Below are 12,771 nucleotides of genomic sequence, written 5' to 3'. Positions count from 1 at the left end.
CCTGTTGCTGGGACTCTTCCCGCGAGAAGGCCACCCAACCCTCCCCAGGCTGCTGAGAGACCTGGCTACTCAGGAGAGGTGTGTGAAAAAGCACAAAGGGAATGTGGGGGTCCTGAGGACTTGTTGCTGAATGGAGGGGAGATATAAATATGTCTTAAGTATGTTAATCATAATTTTTGCTACTTGTTTCGCCCTTGTTATCAACTTACTTTTTAGTTTTATAACAACTTACTTTTACTGTTAGAAAAGTAAGAAAACAAAGATAACACAAAAAGAAAAGGATACAACAGCACATGTTAAATTGTACTAAGTCAAATACATTTTGCTAGTTGTTAGGTTTGTGCATTTCAGCGCATCTATGTTTTACCTAAAGAAGTATAAAGCTAACAACCACAACAATGATAAGAGATTGGATGGAAGAGGTGAAGGCAGAAAAGCAGAATGTTGGTAACTGTTACCATGGGGGACCCACTGCCCAAGTCTGTTCGTTTGTATATGCCTGGAGGTCTTCATAAGAGTGATCTTTTTGAAAATGTATATGAAAGTGAGGACTTTATTTTTATTGAAACATAGTAGATTTACAATGGTATGTTAGTTTCTGGTGTATTGCAAAGTGATTCAGCTATCAGTTCAGTTCAGTCACTCAGTCGGTGTCTCTCTTTGTGACCTCATGGACTGCAGCACACCAGGCCTCCCTGTCCATCACCAACTCCCGGAGTTTACTCAAACTCATGTCCATCGAGTCGGCGATGCCATCCAACCATTTCATCCTGTGTCGTCCCCTTTTCCCGCCTTCAATCTTTCCCAGCATCAGGGTCTTCTCAAATGAGTCAGTTCTTCGCATCAGGTGGCCAAAGTATTGGAGTTTCAGCTTCAGCATCAGTCCTTCCAATGAATATTAAGGACTGATTTCCTTTAGGATGGACTGGTTGGATCTCCTTGCAGTCCAAGGGACCCTCAAGAGTCTTCTCCAACATCATAGTTCAAAAGCATGAATTCTTTGGCATTTAGAAATAAAGTGATGTGTATATGTTAATCCCAAACTCCTAATTTACCCCTCCCCTCTTTTCCCTTTTAGTAATCGTAAGTTTGTTTTCTATGCCTATGACTCTGTTTCTGTTTTGTAAATAAGTTCCTTTGTGCCATATTTTAGATTCCACATATAAGTGACATCATATGGTATTTCTTTGTCTGGTTTACTTCACTTAGTATGATAGTCTTTAGATCCATCCATGTTGCTGCAAGTGGCATTATTTCATTCTTTTTATGACTGAGTAATGTTCCATTGTGTGTGTGTGTATGTGTGTGTGTGTGTGTATGCCACATCATCTTTATCCATTCATCTGTTGATGGACACTGATGCTGCTTCCATGTCTTGGTTATTGTGAATAGTGCTGCTATGAACACTGTGGTGCATGTATGTGTTTGAATCATAGTTTTCTCCAGATACATGCCCAGGAGTGGGATTGCAGGATCATGTGGTAGCTCTGCTTTTAGTTTTTAAGAAACCTCCATACTGTTCTCCATAGTATCTGCACTAGTTTACATTCTTCTCAGCAGTGTAGGAGGGTTCCCTTTTCTCCACACCTTGAAAACAAGGACTTTAGAGTCAGCTAAACACAGGTTCAGATCCCAGCCCCCAGACATGCTGTGTGACCTGGGGCAAGTCACCTGACCTCTCTGGGCAGCAGTCTTCTCCCCTGTAAAACTGGATCATGGCCTTCTTTCCTTGCCTTGTTGTTAGGAGAAATAAGTCCCTGGTGCAACAGTAAAGGGACCGGGCAGGGCAGCCCCCAGGGCAATTTCGAGTCTGCCAGCCTGTGGTAATGACAGCACTACTGTGGCTGGTCCTGTGCTGGTACCTGCCCTCCCCCGCATCTCTGTATGGTCCCTTTATCACTCCAGCTGTCTCTTTGCACAGGAGCCCAGAGCTCCCCATGGGTCCTGAGCGATACATTCACGTACCTCGACTTCTTCCTGTCTGGAGCACGTCACCTCCCTGACTTCCCCAAGTGGTGCCTCTGACCAGCGCCCTGAGGCTCTGCTGGTCACTGTGCGAGTCTTCCCTGTATGATGCCGGGGTGTATGCGGGGGGGCACATCCTTCTTGTGCTGACACGCTGTCGGCTCCATCTCTTGTGGAGGCTGCATGGTACTGAATAATGTCCCCCCAAATGCACGTCCACCCAGAACCTCAGAGGGTGACCTTATTAGGAAGAAGGGTCTTTGCAGCTGTTATTAGCTGAGTGAATCCTCCTAGAACAAAGCAAGATGGCTCTGGTCCCATGACTGGGGTCTTAGAAGAAGAGGAAGCAGAGGCACACACAGGGAAGACAGCCTCGTGATGGCGGGGCAGAGCCTGGGGGGTGTGGCCACGAGCCAGGCCTGGCATCTCTCGCTCCCTGCACGTTTAGAGAAAAGCTTCATTTCCACCTGGGCCTCGTTCTGTCCCTGATATACACTGTCTCTCCCCCCCCCCCCTTCCTTCCCTCTGTTCGTCTGTTTCCAGCTTCATGAATGACTCATGCAGGTAATTCCTGTCACAACAATAACACCAATACCTGCGGGGCAGCCCTGGGCCCATCCTGCTCTGAGCCCTGCACGGATTCACTTACACGCTCAGAAGGGCGGAGTTTTTTGTTGTTTTTGTTGTTTAAAGTGGGAGTTGGGAATCAGCAGGACAACATAATTGAGACATGACATCTCACTTTAAAATGCAGCCTTCTCAGTTAGCTGACTGCGGTGGTCAGTCTTCTGTGTATTCTTGACTGGGCCCTGGTGTCCTGTGGTTTCCTTCAGCACACATGCATGGGTTGCTGGGAAGACATCACAGTCCTTAAGTAAATGACCTGCCCTTAGCTGATTGGGGCGCGGAGGGGAGGCTTCACCCAGTCACCAGATGATCCTAAGAGCAAAAGTGAGGTTTCTTGGAGATGGAGAAAACTGCCTCAAGCCGGCAGCGTTAGCTTCTGCCTGAGTTTCCAACCTGCCCTGTGGTTTTCAGACTTGCCAGCCCCCACATCATGTGAACCAGTTCCTGAAAATGAATCTCCTCATACATCTGATTGATTCTGTTTCTGTGGAGCCCCGAGCTCTTTTAGGACCAGGAGAGCAGGAAAGGCTATAAAGCCATTTCAGGTTTCTGGGGCTCCTGGAAGATGAGGGTCAATGTTTTGGCAACAACCACCAGAGGGCAGCAGAGACCCCCTAATGAGGAATTCCCATGTGGTGGACAGAGTGAGCTGTGACCTCAGGAAGCACAGCAGAAGAAGCACATGCCTTCACGCAGGATAGGAGAAGCAGCCGTGGGTCAGAGAGAAAGGGCAATGGGTCATTTATGAACTTTAAGAACTTTAAAGAACGGAAACCGCCTTCTAGAAAGGGCCAAACAGAGACATCTTGTGGCCAGAGAGAGAAAAGCTAAGAAGCTGGGTGGCAGAGGCTGGGGCACAGACTCCTTCATTGCCTTTGGCTGCAGGGGCAAGCATATCTGTATGCTTGAGAAAAATAGCACAAACCCTGTGTGTCCCTCGTTTAGAGCCCACGACCCTCTCACTCTCTCAGTCTCTCTCTCTGCTGTAAATTTTTTTTTCCTCAGCCACACGAGAGCCGGTTGTAGACATCCTGACCCTTTGCCCCCAAATGCAGTGTGCTCCTCCAGAGAGCAAATACGTCGTCTTGCAAGAGCTCATGTGACCTTCACACCCAGGAAAGTGGGATGCGCTGCTGGCATCCAACACTCTGCATCATCACGTTTCCCCAGCTGTCCCACCAAAGTCACTGGTGGCTGGTTTTCCTGCTGATTTGGGGTATGCTGCAATTCCTGCTGAGTCTGTTTGCTCTCATTGAGTTGAGAATGGCACCCCAGGCATTTTCCTTTTGGACTTTCTGTTTGTAACAGAAATAATTCCTGATGTACAAAAATAATGCAAGAATTCCTTCACCTGATTTCTCCAGTTGTTAACATTTTACCGAATTTGGCTTATCATCCTCTTCTCTTCCTCCATCCCTCCCTCTGTCTGTTTTATTTTCTGAATCACTTGAGAGCAAGTTGCAGACCCGATGCCCCTTTATCCAAATACTCACTATATGTTTCCTAAGAGCAGGACCAGCCTCTCACACAGCCACAGACAAATCTTGAAACCAGACAATTCGCACTGTTACATGTTCTTTCCTTCTGTTATCTAATCTGCAAACTTTATTCAGATTTCACACTTGTCCCCAAAATGTCATTTTGGTACGTAAGCAAACAGATCATTTTCTCTTGCTCCAGGATCTAGTCCAGGGTCACCCTATGTCCTTAGCTGGCACAATTCTGATGTTTCTTTTGGACCGGGGGCAGTTACTTTGGGGCACATAGCTCTGTTGGGTTGGTTGCAGGTCTCACACCTGGACGGGAGGACTCAGAGACAGCCCTGCGCCATTTTATGAGATTGTCTTCACAGCTGACTCTTTTCCCTCTGCTGTTTCCCCGCATGACAGCGGCTCTCACATCTGTGCCTCTTCAGGGCCTGGCGAGCCCAGGATCTGGGTTCAGTCATCTTCCATCCCTCATTGGGCATTTGCTTAGTGTCTCTGCCACCCCTGGCCCTGGGTGGCTAGGTAGAGACACATCTCTACACAGGCAGATGGGTCCCTGTCTCCTGGATCTTGTGACCAGGGGCCAAGTCCAGGCCCTTTCCTCCTAGCTGGGCCCCAGCAGGCCAGGACTCTGCTGAGCCTCATCTGGACAGTGGGGTGAGTGGTCATCCAGCCTCACAGGGTAACCTCAGGGAGGACATGAGATGGTGCTGGGGAGGGATCCTTGGTGTCTGGCCACAGTATCCCTGGGTGGGATGGGGGTGGCTGCCAGTGCCCGGAGGTGTCCCATTCCCACGCGAGGTCTGACTACGCCTGCCTCCAGGGAGCTCTGTCTTCCCAGATCTAAGCCCTGACATTTTTACTGCTGCTCAAGATTGAATAATAATTTTTTCTTAGCCGATGTATCAAACCAAGCTGGCATTTCAGAGGGTTCACGAAGCCAGCAGGTGGGTATGTAAACTTAGAAAGGAACGCTCAGTCAGGGCTGCTGTAGACCCCACAGTGGCAGTGACTTTGTAGCCCTGCCAGACTGGCGTTTCTTCTGACTCTGAGCCCAGCTTGGGGGATGTGCCTAGAGGCCCCAGGGGGACTGGGATCAGGGAGGGCCCCATTGGGTCCTGCTTGGTAAAAGCAGTGGGATGACCCTTGCCCCGAAAATGGCTCCATCCTGGACAGGCTGGCACTGTGGGCATCAGGCCAGCTGGGAGGGCTACGGCTAGAGAGGGAGATGGGAAAGGTTCCTGGACCATGCCAGGCCTCAAAATGGCAGAGAGCAGTCAAGAGCCAAACAGTGTCCCAAGTTCACACAATGGGAAGCTTCGGGGGCAGGGCGGGACTCATCCTGCTCACCCCTCACCCCCCAGATTCTGCTCCCTATCTGACTCCTGGCCTCTGAAACGTGAGATAATAAACGTGTGCTGTTTGGGGTCATTTGGTTAGGCAGTCCCAGGAAACTCCTTCTTAATTCAAAGCCTGGCCTTTCATCCGCCCTCTGGGGCTGATCACAGAGGACACAGAGCCAGTGTGAACCCTGGGGGACAAGAGGACTCATGGGGGTGCTGACTGACCCCGCCTTCCACACACACTGGCCTTTCTCACACTTCCTCTCCTGGGCGCAGGGCATAAGCTCTGGGCTGGACCCTGGCACTCTCCTGGGCATCCTCTGTTCCTGTCCTTCCCATTGCCTGAGCCTTGGTTCTCAACCTACAGACCTTCAGTGCAGACAACCACAGACAGCGCCAGAATGCAGAGCCCAAATCAGCTCTGCTGGGTAACCTTGGTGGGGGCCACCTATCCTCCCCCAGGCTCAGCTACCTCACCATGTAATGAGGGTGGCGTGCATCTACCCCACTTTGTTCTGTAGGCATTGCTGTGCCGTGCTGTGCTAAGTTGCTTCAGTCATGTCCAATTCTTTGCGACCCTATGGACTGTAGCCTTCCAGGTTCCCCTGCCTATGGGCTTCTCCAGGCAAGAATACTGGAGTGGTTGCCGTGCCCTCCTCCAGGGGATCTTCCCGACCTAGGGATCAAACCCATGTCTCCTGTGGCTTCTGCACTGTAGACAGATTCTTTACCACTGAGCCACCAGGGAAGCCCTCTGTAGGCATTACGTGAAATTATATCTGTAATACAATCCAAATCATGTCATGGTCACAGTGCCTGGTGACATCACTGCTCACCAGTCTCTGCTTTCCTGAGTCCCATCTTTAGAGCCAAGTTCAGATGCCTCCTCCACCTCAGCTCTTTTCTTTCCCTGGACAGTGCTCTGTGTCCTGTGTACCAGGAGACATGGTTTCATCACCTACAGTGACAAGACAGTTGCTAATGTTTATTGGGTTCTTACTGTGAGCCAGGCACTGGGCTGAGTGTTTTATACACACACACACACACACACACACACACACACTGATAGATGTCAGCAGTTATTCTTATGCACAATAATTATCAGTCTCATCACAGAGCTTCCTTGAGCCTCTTACACATAGACCGTCTGCAAATGATCGCAACTCACTTCCCAGCCAAAAAATGGTACATTACTTAAGAATAGTATTGTCCACAAATCAAAGGAAATGCCAAATAATTGTGGCTTTAGGAATACGGAAATTGGGAATTCCCTGGTGGTCCAGTGGTCAAGACTCCAAGCTTTCACTGCTGAGGGCCTGGGTTCAGTTCCTGATTGGGGAACTAAGATCCCACAAGCCATACAGTGTGGTGAAAGGAAAAAAAAAAAGATGGAGATTTATTTCTCACTGTGGAAGACTCCACAACGTCAGGACCTAGATTTCTCCTATCTCGTTCTTGCTATTCCTAGAGTCACCTCCAGGCTCCAAAATGGCTGCTAGAACTCTGGTCATCACATCTACTTTCTAATCAGCAAGAAGGGAGAAACCAAGAAGGCCATGCCCCTGTCTTTACTTAAGTTGAACACATCACTTTGTGATCATATCCCACTGACCAGAACTTAGTCACATGGCCACACCTAGCTGCAAGAGAGGCTAGACTGCAGGGCCCCACTTCTGGGAGGGCCCACAGGTGCCAACTCTGCATAGACTCAGTCTGCACTTGCAACCACTAAAGCCCCAGCCTCCGGGGGCTCGATATAGACTCCCTCAGTCTTCCCTGACAGGGCCTCAACATCAGGAATCTGGGAAGCTTGGCAAACACCACACCCTGTGTTCCAAGAACTTGGGACTCATGTGCTGAGCAAGCACCAGGGACAGGCCTGATGTCCCATCTTTCCCCAGGCCAGTGGTGGCCTTGGATTCCCCAGGCTCAGGATATTATTTGTGGCATACCTCATTGCCTGTCTGCAGTCTTGACCAAACAATTAGAAAGGGCTCTCAGATTTCCTTATATGAGTAGAAGAAAAGAAAGAACCAAAACCAAACTATGTTTCCCTTGGAAAGCCAGGAGTGATTTTGAAACCTGGTGATGCAGGATGTTGGGAGGGGTTGGAGTAGTTGTTGTGTGGGTCCACCACACCAAACAGAAAAATTCAAGAGCACTCCTAGGAGAGGGCCCTGGAGGATGGGGAGAGGGGTCTGGGAGGAGAACTCAGAAGCTGTGGGAAGTCCTGCCTTGGCTACTGGATGCTGTGTGACCTTGGACAGGTCACTTCCCCTCTCTGGATCTTGTGTTCTTATCCATATAATTGGAGGGTAGGACCCAGCGTGCCCCTAACTCTTCTGCCTTGTCATCAGTTCTGTATGCCAGAACACCCTGCCCTCTGACCTGTATAGCTTTCTGAGATGCCTTCAGCCCACAGCTTGGCACTGTCCTGGAAACCCGTGGTTCCTGGGAGCCCAGCCCCAGCTCCATGTAAAGGGGCCTCTCTCCGTTCTCTCTCATCTTCTGGACTCCTGGCAGCACAAACATTTCCAGCACAGGAAAGCCTTGTTCCCTCCTAGGCAAAGAGAAGACAATTTGGGAGCAATTAGCAGCTCCCCAGGAGAAGAGAGAAAGGGAAGAGTGGTGGGAAAAGAAAACCCTGAGATGCATCTTATTTATATTTCTTGCAAAGCTTTTCCCATTTAATTATACAAAATTCAGAAACATAGGTAGAAAGTATGGAGGAAAAGGCAGTAACCCACATCCAGAAATTTCCTTTAGTTGCATTGGGGTATGTTTCCTTATGATCTCTTTGGTAAATAATTTGTATGATTTCATAATTTCTACATATCACAGGCCTGCCCATGTTGTTTCTTATAAACTCTGCATGGGTATAATTTTTGGATTATTTGTTTCCAGTTTTTTATCAGGAAAGATTTCAAATCTACACAGCAGTGGAAAAAAATAGGACAATATAATTTGTGTCCCCACCATCTAGATTTAGACACGGTTAATGTTTGTTAGTCATTGATCTTGTTTTAATGGCTGTATGATATTTCATGAGAGTATGTGTACTTGAACTCAGTCAGTGACTGAACAAATGTTTATTAAGTGGCTACTCTGTGCCCAGTGATCTCTTAGGCGCTGGAGCCACATCAAGGAGCGGTAGCCCTGCGTTTGCTGAGTGAACATTCCAGGGGGCGCAAAGCCAGATCAGGGAACCAATAGCCAGCAGGTGAAGTAGAATTTCTGACATGCAGCCCAGCCTTCCTGGGAGCTCAGAGCACCCTCGGGATGGATGGAGCTCTCTACAGGGACTTAAGGTTTTCATGTGTGTGTATTTACTTTTATCAGAATATAGTTGATTTACAATATAGTTTTGTTAGTTTCAGGTGTACATCATAGTGTACGGTTATTCAGTTATAAATTCAGTTATAAATATATACATGTTCAGTCTTTTTCAGATTTTTTTCCCCATGTAGGTTGTTATAGAATATTGAGTAGATTTCACTGTGCTGTACAGTGGGTCCTTGTGTATATATTTTTCAGGGACTTTTGGCCCATCAGTTTGAGGCCAATTTCCTCAGTAGGATGGAATCACCAGGGCATGCTCCAGCCAGTGGGAAATGAGTGCCAAATGGTCCCCAAATTTTTTCAGCCGTATCTCCACAATAGCCACCAGCTGTGTGTAGGATACCACCACAGTGGGGTCCAACCAGTGGTCCCCGAAGGCTGAACACATGCCAAAGCAAGCCTGGTTAGCATTTGCAGTCCAAAGCAAATAGGAAGGGACGTGGGAGATGCAGAAACATACTTACAAAGTGGGGATGATCCCATTTTTAAGAACTTCCAAGACTGTTGATTTCCTTTGCTTTTGGTGCCAACATGTCTCTTGTTTGGTACAAAATGGCAGCGGTTGTAAGTGGCACTTTAAAAATTGTCCTTTCTTGACAAAACAAAGAGTTGGCAGTCCTCTGCTGGTTCCTAAAATTAGGGAAAAGGAAGAATTATCAACCTATGATGTCTAAGAGCTGAAAACCACCATCTGGTCCATCTTATACACTCACAGAGGATGGGGACAGTAAGGCATGGTGACCCTTTCCTGCTTTCTGATCTGTAATTTGAATCTTTTTTTTCCTTTATTTATGAAAGTATGATTGATTTACAATGTTGTGTTAATTTCTACTGTACGGCACACTTAGTTACGTATGTATATACATTCCTTTTCATATTCTTTTCCATTATGGTTTATCACAAAATACTGAATATAGTTCCCTGTGCTATCCAGTAGGACCTTGTTGTTTATCCATTGCATATATAATAGTTTGCATCTACTAACCCCAAGGGCTTCCCTTGAGGCTCAGCTGGTAAAGAATCCGCCTGCAATGCGGGAGACCTGGGTTCGATACCTGGGTTGGGAAGATCCCCTGGAGAAGGGAAAGGCTACCCACTCCAGTATTCTGGCCTGGAGAATTCCATGGACTGGATAGTCCATGGGGTCACAAAGAGTCAGACATGACTGAGCGACGTTCACAGGAACTAACCCCAAACTCCCAGTCCATCTCTCCTCCACCTTCCCCTCCCTTGGCAGCTACAAGTCTGTTCTCTGTGTCTGTGAGACTGTTTCTGTTTCGTGTTGTTGTTGCCATTCTGTTTCATAGATGAGTTCATTTGTGCCGTATTTTAGAGTCCACATATGAATGATATCATATGGTATTCATCTTTCTTTTTCTGACTTAGTTCACTTAGTGTGATCATCTCTAGGTCCATCCATGTTACTGAAAATGGCATTATCTTGTTCTTTTTATGGCTGAGTAAAGGAGATCAATCCTGGGTGTTCATTGGAAGGACTGATGTTGAAGCTGAAACTCCAATACTTTGGCCACCTCATGCGAAGAGTTGACTCATCGGAAAAGACCCTAATGCTGGGTAGGATTGGGGGCAGGAGGAGAAGGGGACAACAGAGGATGAGATGGTTGGATGGCATCACTGACTCGATGGACATGGGTTTGGGTAGACTCCGGGAGTTGGTGATGGACAGAGAGGACTGGCGTGCTGCAGTTCATGGGGTCGCAAAGAGTCAGACATGACTGAGCGACTGAACTGAACTGAACTGAATACTCTATTGTATATAGGTATCACATCTTCTTTGTCCATTTCTCAGTCGAGGGACACTTAACATTGTTTTCATGTCTTAGCTATTGTGAATCATGTGCAGCTTGAATTTCTTAATGTCCAGCCTGTCCCAGTGTCCACAGGCCCCAGACTTTGAAGGGGAAGGGCAGTGTCACCTGGCAGACAGGTGAGCCATCACGGTCAGTGAGGGAGAAGGGGAAAGGATGTTCGTGGCTGCAGGGATACAGTTCTTTAGGACATGTGATTCGGGCACCTTTATTCCAGCTCTCCAAATGAGGAAACTGAGGCATAGAAGGGCTTGTGTTCTGTGCCCAGGGAGACCAGAGTTGGGTGCCAAAGTCTGTGCCTTCTGTCCATATGGCATCCTGATTTCACCAATCAGGACAATTAAAAAATAATAATCTAGGGTAAATGAATGCAGATAAGACACCTTTTTATTTGGCACAGCCAGAAACATTTATCAAAAGCCCAGAAAACTGAGCTTTTGTGAAATGCTCCCTTTCACAGCATTTTGTTCAAGGAAAGAATACTATAACACACATGCTCATGTGTGTGCATGTGCGTATATATATACACACAGCTGACCTCAGATGAGGTGCCAGCTGCCCCTTCACACTTACAGATTCTAAATGCTCAGGACCCCTATTTTGTTTCTGTTTTGAGCTCCCTATGGCCTAGGTCTACCTTTTGGGGATGACCTCGGCCAAACTCCTTGGACTGAATCCCAGCTCCTCCACCTCCCAGTCCTGAGACTGTCGCCCAGGTCTGACCTGACCCACATTCGTAAAATTTTCCTCATCTGTAAAATAGGAACAGTAAGATGGCCCTTTGAAAGAGTCTGGTGGGGGTGACTGCCCAAGAAGTGACAGCCACTTTTGTTCTCAGACCTGGAGCAGGGACCTGGCTGTTCTTGGGACGGGGGAGGAGGGGGAACGTGAGCCAGGAAAGTGGGAGGACAGCCAGGATCAACTCCACTGTCTTGAGGCTTCACTGAAGCTGTACCACCTCTGTACAAGGCACTGGAGAGTGAGTTCTCTTTGGGCTCCCTGATTCCACAAGGACAACTCAGTGTCTTCCTTGGCTCTGTAGAACGTTTTTCTCTGAACAATAAGTGCCGAGTTCCTGTGCTTTCTCCCTCCCAAGGCAGCATTGCACATCTGCCACGTTTGGCTGGGATGGACACTGCGGAGGCCAAGACTCGGGAGATGGGTGCTTCTCAGGAGCAGAACTTCAGATCAGAGGAGAGGGCAGGGAATGTGGCCTGAGACCAGGTTCTTGCCAGGGCAGTCACTTTGAGGATGCCATCCACTCCAGTGGGGCCTTCAGTGACCACGTGATGTCAGAGGAGAACCTGATGAAAACTTGGAAATTTCTATAGAACACCAGTTTGGGTTTGGTTCCTTGGACTTCTGAATGATCAAAGGTCTTTAGAACTCAGAGAAGTATGCAATTAGGATCCATGTTCCCATTTGGGTGCTTAGGATAGTCATAAAGCCATCCGTTCATTCAACACGATTCTTATTCAGCAGCTGTTCTGGACTACACCCTGGAAGACCATAGTGGACAGGACAGGTGTGCGCCCCAACTTCCTGGTATCTCAGTCTAGAGGGAGCCTCCATTTAAACAAGAGCTTGGCACTGGATGGGGGCTTCCCTTGTAGTTCAGTCGGTAAAGAATCTGCCTGCAGTACAGGAGACCCGGGTTTGATCCCTGGGTTGGGAAGATCCCCTGGAGAAGGAAATGGGAACCCACTCCAGTATCCTTGCCTGGAAAATCTCATGGACAGAGGAACCTGGTGGGCTGCAGTCCATGGGGTTGCAAAGAGTCGGGCACGACTGAGCAACTAACACTTACTTACTTACTTGGCACTTTTGTGGGTGGTAAAGACTATGTTCAGAATATCTGGCAGAAGAGAGAGTTAAGAGCAGAGAGAAGCCACATCACCCGCACCCTCCCCACCCCCCCACCCTACCCCACCCCACCCCCGCCGGACGGCTGCAATCAAAAAGATGGACAGTCACAAGTGTTGGTGAGGATGCAGAGAAATCAGAACTTGCACGCACTGCTGGTGCAGCTGCTTGGAAAGATGGCCTGGCAACTCCTCAAAAGGTTAAACATAGAGTGACCACGTGACCCAGGCATTCCACTCCTAGGTATCTACCCAAGACAAATGGAAAAGCACACAAAAATATGTCCATGAATGTTCACAGCAGCACTATCTACAATAG

Source organism: Giraffa tippelskirchi, chromosome 7 (genome assembly GCF_054371585.1).
Source record: "Giraffa tippelskirchi isolate mGirTip1 chromosome 7, T2T-mGirTip1v1.2.pri, whole genome shotgun sequence".
In the NCBI taxonomy this organism is placed as follows: Eukaryota; Metazoa; Chordata; class Mammalia; order Artiodactyla; family Giraffidae; genus Giraffa; species Giraffa tippelskirchi.
Note: the sequence above shows the minus strand (reverse complement) of the source record.